The following is a 9,398-nucleotide window of genomic DNA, read 5'->3' on the forward strand; positions in this document are numbered from 1 at the left end:
ATTAGGGCGTTGCCGAGCACAGGCAATGCTGGCGGGCCGGGCAGCTGGTCGGCCATCGCGATCAACCGCCGGCGCCGCAAGAACCATCGTGCCCACCACGCCAGCACACATGCCAATGCTAATGACAGCAGCATTCTGAAAAAAAAAAATAAGGGAAAAAAGCATTTTTATGAGATAAGAGGCAAACTAGCAGACAGGTCGCCTGATGCTGGTAAGCGATCACTACCACCTGGTGACACCCGAAACTAATAATAATAACCTAACCACAAAATTAAAACTTTGAAAAAACGCCTGACCGCGACATAGTACACCGATTTTCATGAAACATGGCTAAGAACACGCCCGACTAATACAGGTTTTGATACAAAAAAAAATCTAAATCGGTTCATCCGTTCGGGAGCTACGATGCCACAGACAGACGCACACGATAACGTTGAAATTTTCAACATATCATCATTTTTCAATTTTTAAGGCAAGACCGGCCCCGTAAATATGTCCCGTAAATGAGCTTCATAACCTTCTTTTTCAGGTCCAGACAAATTAAAGCCGGAACTTACAATTAAAATTAACCAACAACACCAGTTAACTCGACTTATTTCCCAAAAAGCCTAAAAAAGGTGCCTTACCTCTAATATTTCTTTCTTCTTTCCGATAGGCACAATTTCGAAGTTAAATATTTCAGAACATAAAACAATAAATTTAACGTATTTTAAGAGCATTGACAGTACTAGACATGAAGAACGATTATTAAATTACTACGTTACATACATAATGCACTAATATTCGACTGCTTCTATTTTAATTTAATTTTTTACGTACGGGCCTGTGTGGTGACGGGTTAAGAATTTCACCACCCCCTTTCTTCTCGTGGGTGTCGTAGAAGGCGACTATGGGATATGGGTTAAATTGTGGCGTAGGCGAGAGGCTGGCAACCTGTCACTGCAATGTCACAGTTTCGTTTTCTTTCAACCCCTTATTTGCCAAGAGTGGCACTGAAGCTTTAGTAGTTTCATGTGTTGTGCCTACCCCTTTATGGGATACAGGCGTGATTGTATGTAAGTATGTATGTTTTTACGTAATCATGTTGAACTCGATGTTCGAGTTTGAAACACGAATCAAGTATATTGTTAACTAGTGTTCGTCCTAGGCGTATCTATTGAAGACCAATGGATAGGGATTAAGGATGAAAAACTGGTATACCTTCGGAGGTGTAAGAAGCGGTAGATATATAAATACAAAAGTTACATTCAGTAGCTGATGGTCTTTCCGGGTAGACGGTCTTCTCCATACTGACCATCGAAAAACGTCGTACGATAACCCGTGTCGACTTTACACTCCCTACGGTCGTGTTTTAATCTATTGCCATATGATTTTTTTTTCCACACTTGTATCGTAATCTAATAATAGTTCATACGCAAGCCACAATTATATAAATTATTATTAATATTCATGCAGCCCTGAAGCTTTTATTATTGTTTGTTAGACGATTTGATTTACGATAGGGCAATCAGTATGAATGAATAACCGTTTATTAAACGTTTTAAGTATATTCCAATCTTAAAAAAACAAACAACCGTAGAATAATTCTTGACGGGAAAATTATTATATTTTTATGAGATCAGCAGCTCTCAAAAAGTTTGTACATAGCCACAAATTTTAATTGATCCTATTTTGTTACCAACATTTAGTGATATAAGTCGACTTTCGTAAGATATACAGGATAATTGATATAATTAAGAAAATATAGATACTAGAGAACCTAAGTAAATGACCAAATACAACTTACTAAAATCTCAATTCATGAAATAAATCTTGGTAACAAAAAAAAGGAATTAAAAAAAAACAAATTTAACTTTTTTTTTATAGGATAGGAGGCAAACGAGCAGACAGACTTTTCGAGGACTGCTGAGATATGCAGTTTGCCCACGTTCCTCTTCATAGAGCTAGCTTCCTCTATGTCAAGCAAAGATATAGGATCTTGTAGGAGGTAAGGCATAGCGAATGATATCCCGCTTTGTGTGGTAGGGCACAGCACAGCGGATATCATCTCGCTCGAATCTATAGAATAGAATAGAATAGAATAGAATATTTTTATTCGAAAGCACACAGATAATAAACAATTTTACACTGACATAAAATAGTAATAAAGTGCCACGAAATGGCTTCACCTCAGCATATTGCTGGCGACTTCCAGCGCTGGTCTTCCGGTGAGACCATTAAGTGAGAAAAATCACGGAAGGTAACATAACATACAAAAGAAGAAACAAAAGGAACAAAAAAAGCATAATTTAAAAATAAAAAACATGACAAGAATAAAAACATGGCTAGACGGACTTTATGTTTTGATAGCGACCGAACCTGAATCAGTCCGGTCGGATATAGCGTGGCGTGACATTAAACGCTCGTGTACTAGCGCCAACGGACGTTACATGAACTAAAGATGACAATTGACACAAGACAACAGATTTAACAACGTGACGTGATAATGAGGATGGATTACAAAACTGTACCAAATATAAACCAATTGAACAACTATCTTAATAAGGTTTGCAAGTTGTCGATTCCATTCCCAGGCCGATGGAACATAAACATTGTGGTGAGTATAGAGAGTATTAACTACAGGCAACTCGTGTCAAGTGCGCAGGTTTCTTGGTTAAGTTGGTGATCGAACAAATACTGTTTAAGCTTTAATTTGAAACTGTGAATACTTTGCAGGTTCCTCAAAGGGGTGGGATTATATTCCAGCAACGAGAGGCAGAAAACCGGAAGCTACCTCGGAAAGCGGCAGTCGCATGACGTGGCGTCAACAAATGGCTTGTGCACTCACGGCGTTCACGGAGTTTTACGCAAGATAGTTTATCGAAAAGATATCCAGGGGTTTTGAAGTTCAGCACACCAAAGAGCAAACACGCCAAATGAAGTTTACGCCGGTGTTGCATTTTAAGAATGTTATGACTATTCAGATACGGGGTTACATGAGCTCTCAAAGGAATGTTGAAGCAGAAGCGAGCACATGCATTTTGAACACGTTGAATGAGTCTTTTAGTTTTAGCAAGAAGCCTTGGCCCAAACACGACATCCACGTAATTGAATTTTGACAGTATAAGCGACTCAACCAATTGAATGCGCAGGCTTTCACATAAGTATGGACGAATTTTGTACAATACCTTAAGTCTGTAGAAGCAATTTCTAATAGTCTCTGCAATGTGTTTCTCGTATCGTAATCCACAGTCCATAAGGAGACCTAGGTTGCGCGCTTCATACACTCTATCAACTGGTACATTCATCAGCATGACATTCTCCGAAATATCAACATTAGACAGTTGATGCTTACTCCCAAACACAATGTACTTAGTTTTGCTGGGGTTAAGTACCAAGCAGTTTTCTGTGGCCCATGTTGATATTCTGGTAAGGTCCTGATTTAATTTCTGTATGGCACTATTGATATCTGATGGCTTACATGAAATGTATACTTGTATGTCATCTGCATAAATGTGGTATTTGCAGTGCATGATGCGAGATGTAACATCTGCTGAATATAATATAAATAAGAGTGGTCCAATAACAGAGCCTTGAGGTACTCCTCGAGTTAACTCAGCTTTTTCTGATAGACTTGAGGAGCCATCATTGAGACGTACCTTTACAATTTGCGAGCGATTACACAGATAACTCGCAAACCACATAATAGTTTTGTGATCAAACCCGTAGTAAGACAATTTTGACAACAGCAGATTTATATTTAGTGAATCAAAAGCCCTCGAGAAATCAAGAAGCACTAAGAGAGTGCACATTCCTTTATCTTGGGCGTCTAAAATATTGTCAGTGACATCAAGCAATGCGGTCATCGTGCTTCGTCCCTTCCTAAATCCTGATTGCATAGCAGAGCCCAACTGGGGAAGAACCTCTGCATTACAGAAGACCACAGCCAAATAGCACTAGACCCTACTCATAGTGTTGTGTTCCTGCCGATGAGTAAGGCTACCAGAGCTCAACGAGGGTGCGGTGCGGAAAGACGTACGAAACTATTTTTTCCGTCTATTGTCCTTTGAGTCGTCGGCAACCCAAACCTTCCTTAGAAATTTGTACACTCCTTTTTGCTGTGTTCAGTACACAGCAAAAAGGAGTGTACAAATTTCTAATGGGTTGGCAACGCGCACGTGACACTCATTGAGTTGAAGACATCCATAGTTGACGGTGACCGCTTTCCATCAGGCGGACCGTATGCTTGTTTGTCACCGAAGTAGTATAAAAAAAGATAATTTGACAACGATTTTGATAGGCACACTTTCCTCTTTTATACTGACTTACATACGCATCGTCGTCGCTAAACCAACCATGTTCAATTGTTCATACTAACGCGTGCTAGGCGTAGGACACTTTTCCTATTTGATGGACACAATACATCAACGTTCGGACTGTGTAGACATGCGATACATCACATCAGTAAGTAGGTAAATTATTGTTATTTAAGGTCACGAATAAATTGTGTAAACAGACTGCTTCGTCATGAAGATGTGACGGAATTATGTGAAAATGTAACCCACCCTTTAAATTTCCGCATTTTCTACATATCTAATTTACAGGGTGAAATGAAAAGGACCGTTCAAACAGCATAGTGACGTTTGAGGTCATAATGAACAACTTTTATTATGGGACCAATGCTGAAAACGAGAAAAAATTTTTCACCACACCAACTGGTAAATAAATATCAATTTTGCTATTTGAAAACGGATAGCAAAATTGCATTTTAACCACAAGAGCGCAAAGTAATTTCATACAAAGTTTAACTTGATGCCTTGAGCTGACTGGTAGAATTTACTTGCAAATAATTATTTTGAATCGTAAATATTTAATAGATTGCTAGATTTGAGTTAGTTTGATGTTTAATAGTCAATTTGTTCGTGTTAGTGTGGTGAAAAATTTTGTGTTTTACTCGGTGGCAAAGTCTGTTTAACCTACGTACCATGTTGGACTCTTTCGCTTGCTCGGGTATCAATATTGGCACGTACGGTTAAACAACAACTTTGCCCCCTTGTAAAACAAATAACTATTGGCTGTTCCATAGAAATGACCGGCATCGTGACAATCGAAATGTTTGGTACAGCCAATAATCTTTTTTGCGATATCAGGGTTTGTTCCATACTCAACGATTTTTGAAGTTATATCTCATAGTAGGAATTAATCCCGAAAAAAAAAACATTCGTGTAAAACAAAGTAATTTTTTTTTTGCCAACTGTTTCATTGACAGATTGCTATTCTCCTAAGGCCCAGCCATACAAATGAAAAATCCAGAATTTGCCACTGAAATATGAACCTTTAGTCCAGGGAATAGAGTTAATTTTGGTTTTGTTTGTAAATTTAACGAAACAAAACAAATGCGACTCTGTTCCAATTGAATATTATTTAAATTTCATCGAACTGAATAGTACTACAGGTAGGATCTTGGTCCTTAGGAGGCTATTCAAATAAATAGTACATTACATCAGAGGCCGGGAAAATGAGGATTTCCGGCCAAGTGGGTATATACGGCCGAGCGAGCGTGCGAGCGAGGCCGGATAGGAATACGAGGCCGGGAATCCGTTTTCACGCCAAGGCATGTATAGTGCTTTTCTCAAACATACAACGAAATAAAAAAAAATGCTCTACAGGACAATATTTTATAAAAAAAGTTACTTTGCAGGCCTAGGCCTAAAAAAAAAAAATATGAAATCCCTTTACAGTCCTCTCGAGTTGTTGCTTCCAAAAAGCGATACTTCCCAGCCCATTTTAAGGAACGTAAAGACAATATTTCATTGCATGTTTGAGAAAACACTATAATTATATAAATATTTTACATTTGCGTGTATGATACAATGTAGATCTAAGTGAGAACGCGAATGCTGTTAGCCTCTCCATTGGCCTAGGCCGGATCATTTATAAAATATTTTGCAAAATAATTATTGTAACTAATCTTAGCTCAAATGAAATTAAAAAGACACAACCGAAAGTACCTACCTAACATTTTTTTTATACTACGTCCCGCCTGATGCATTTTAGCATACGGCCCGCCTGATGTAAAGCGGTCACCGTAACCTATGGATGCCTGCAACTCAAACAGTGTCACAACTATTAGAAACTTGTACATTCCCTTTTGCTGTGTAATGCACACGTTCTAACGTTCAAAGGACAATAAACGGAACAAGTTAGTTCCGTAAGTCCTCCCGTCATCAGCACACCGCACACTCGTTGAGCTCTGGCAGCCTTACTCACCGGCAGGAACACAACACTATGAGTAGGGTCAACAGTACACTATGAGTAGGGTAACATTATTTTTAATTAGTCTTATTTAGGTACAACAAATTAAATTTCAGATTTTCTATATTTAAGTTTTTGAAAAAACGACGTTATGTTTAAAAACAGTTTAAATTATGGCCGTTATAGAGCAAATCACAAAAAAATCTGTTCCAATATAAAACTAATATTAAAATGAGAATAACGTGAAAAAAAAATTACTGCCCCACATTGAATTCACTTTCATTGGGATACAATGGTAACCGTGGTAATTGTGCTACTTATTCCTCAACTGAATTTATTAAATTATGACCATTATAGAGCAAATCACAAAAAATCTGTTCCAATATAAAACTAATATTAAAATGAGAATAATGTGAAAAAAAAAAAAATTACTGCCCCACATCAAATTCACTTTCATTGGGATACAATGGTAACCGTGGTAATTGTAATAATTATTCCTCAACTGAAATTATTAAATTACGGCCATTATAGAGCAAATCACAAAAAAATCTGTTCCAATATAAAACTAATATTAAAATGAGAATAATGTAAAAAAAAATTACTGTCCCACATCAAATTCACTTTCATTAGGGATACAGTGGTAACCATGGTAATTGTACAACTTACTCGTCAAATGAATTTATTAAATTATGGCCTTTATAGAGCAAATCACAAAAAAAAACTATTCCAATATAAAACTAATGTTAAACTGAGAATAATGTGAAAAAAAAATTACTGCCCCACATGAAATTCACTTTCATAGGAATACAATGGTAACCGTGGTAATTGCACTACTTACTCGTTAAATGAATTTATTAAATTATGGCCATTATAGAGCAAATCACAAAAAAAAACTATTCCAATATAAAACTAATGTTAAACTGAGAATAATGTGAAAAAAAAATACTGCCCCACATGAAATTCACTTTCATAGGGATACAATGGTAACCGTGGTAATTGTACTACTTACTCGTCAAATGAATTTATTAAATTATGGCCTTTATAGAGCAAATCACAAAAAAAATCTATTCCAATATAAAACTAATGTTAAACTGAGAATAATGTGAAAAAAAAATTACTGCCCCACATGAAATTCACTTTCATAGGGATACAATGGTAACCGTGGTAATTGCACTACTTACTCGTTAAATGAATTTATTAAATTATGGCCATTATAGAGCAAATCACAAAAAAAATCTATTCCAATATAAAACTAATGTTAAACTGAGAATAATGTGAAAAAAAAAATTACTGCCCCACATGAAATTCACTTTCATAGGGATACAATGGTAACCGTGGTAATTGCACTACTTACTCGTCAAATGAATTTATTAAATTATTAATGGCCATTATAGAGCAAATCGCAAAAAAAAACTATTCAAATATAAAACTAATATTAAAATGAGAATAACGTGAAATAAAATAATGAATAATATATCTGAAATAAATGAATACGAGCCTTAAAAATATATCGTTCTGCGAGCAATCACCCACCTATTTGCCTATTTCTATTTGCCCTATGGCTGAGAATCCCATACACCTTTTTAAGTGGAATAAAGTTGAAAATAATAAAATTTTACCTTTTATTATTGAGCACTATGAGATTTATACTTTATGTGCACAGCTATCCTCTGGTCGGTGCAATGATACTATGATGCATCTAAATCGACTTCAGTCCTATAATAGAGCACAGAGTCAAAGTATTAAATAGAGATGCAAACAAAGTACTAAAAATATGTATACACGACTTTACTGCTTAGTCCGTTTTCACATTATCTGATCCGACATCGGATGTCGGAAAGGTTTCAATGGAAAAAATCCAAGACGGCGCCTGTAATCGACATCTGGATGTATGGGACATCGGTTCTAAAAATGCACTTGTACCATAGAGGAATCTAGCGACAATCACGCGTCAAATAGACATTTATTTCGTTTCCGCAGCTCCTCTTGACAGCGACATCTTTTGTTCATCCATCTTAACTAAAGCCTGGGGATTCGGGTTCGCCATCTTGGTTTTGTTGGTAGCAAGTCCGGGAAATTTAAATTAATTAATTGTTTTATTTTGTTTCAGACCTGTTTTGTTGTATAATTTATTTAGTTTTTCATTAATTCTATCTAGTTATCATAATATATTTATTAGATCCTGTATATAGGGTAAGTTTTTATAGTTTTCAAAAATGAGTAACGACCCGCCGGACCCTGGCGGGGGCATTTTTGATGTTGATGCCATGGATACTTCGCCGGTATCTTTAAGCGGTGGAGTAAATAATGCAGGCGTTTATAATGGTGGTGTAACGCGTTCTTTGAAACGTGGGGCTGACATAACTTTAAATGTCGAAAATTCTAATATCAAAAAGGCCCCTATGAATCAACCGTCTGATTCTATCCAGTCCACATACACGCACCCAGATTTTGAAACTGTAAGAAGTAAATTCTCGGATACTGATATTGCTCCATTTGTTTTGCATATCCAAAAAATGTTAATGACCCTGCCTCAGGCGTTGTTTTAAAAGCGATTAACTTCGGACATTTTTTATTTAAAAATAATATTTCCGGGGTAGTGAAGGATGGAGTCAAGCGAATTGGCCGTAATCGATTCTCGGTTGAATTCGATTCTGCTCAGCATGCAAACGATTGCTTGTTGCATCCGGCGTTAGCGAGAGCAAATTATTCGGCTATTATACCGTCATTCTATCTTACGAGGATGGGTATTATTCGGAATTTGGCAACAGATTGGACAATGGAGGAGGTAGTGAATAACATTCAAGTGCCTACTGGTTTTGGGCGAGTAATTAAGGCTCGCCGATTGAGTAGGAAGGTCATTGGTGAAAATAATGTCCCTCAGTGGATTCCTACTCAGTCTGCGGTGGTAACATTTTCTGGCCGTTCATTGCCGCCACATGTATACTGTTTTTATAATAGCCTTCCAGTTGAGTGCTATTTGTATCCTACAATCCAATGCAATAATTGCTGTCGTTTTGGACATGTTCAGGTCCAGTGCCGTTCAAAATCTCGTTGTTTTAAATGCGCAGGAGACCATGAAGGAGCAACGTGTAATAAATCTACCTTTACTTGCCTATTTTGTTCAGGGGACCACTGTGCTACAAATCAAATTTGCCCAGAGC

Source organism: Leguminivora glycinivorella, chromosome 19 (assembly GCF_023078275.1).
Source record: "Leguminivora glycinivorella isolate SPB_JAAS2020 chromosome 19, LegGlyc_1.1, whole genome shotgun sequence".
In the NCBI taxonomy this organism is placed as follows: Eukaryota; Metazoa; Arthropoda; class Insecta; order Lepidoptera; family Tortricidae; genus Leguminivora; species Leguminivora glycinivorella.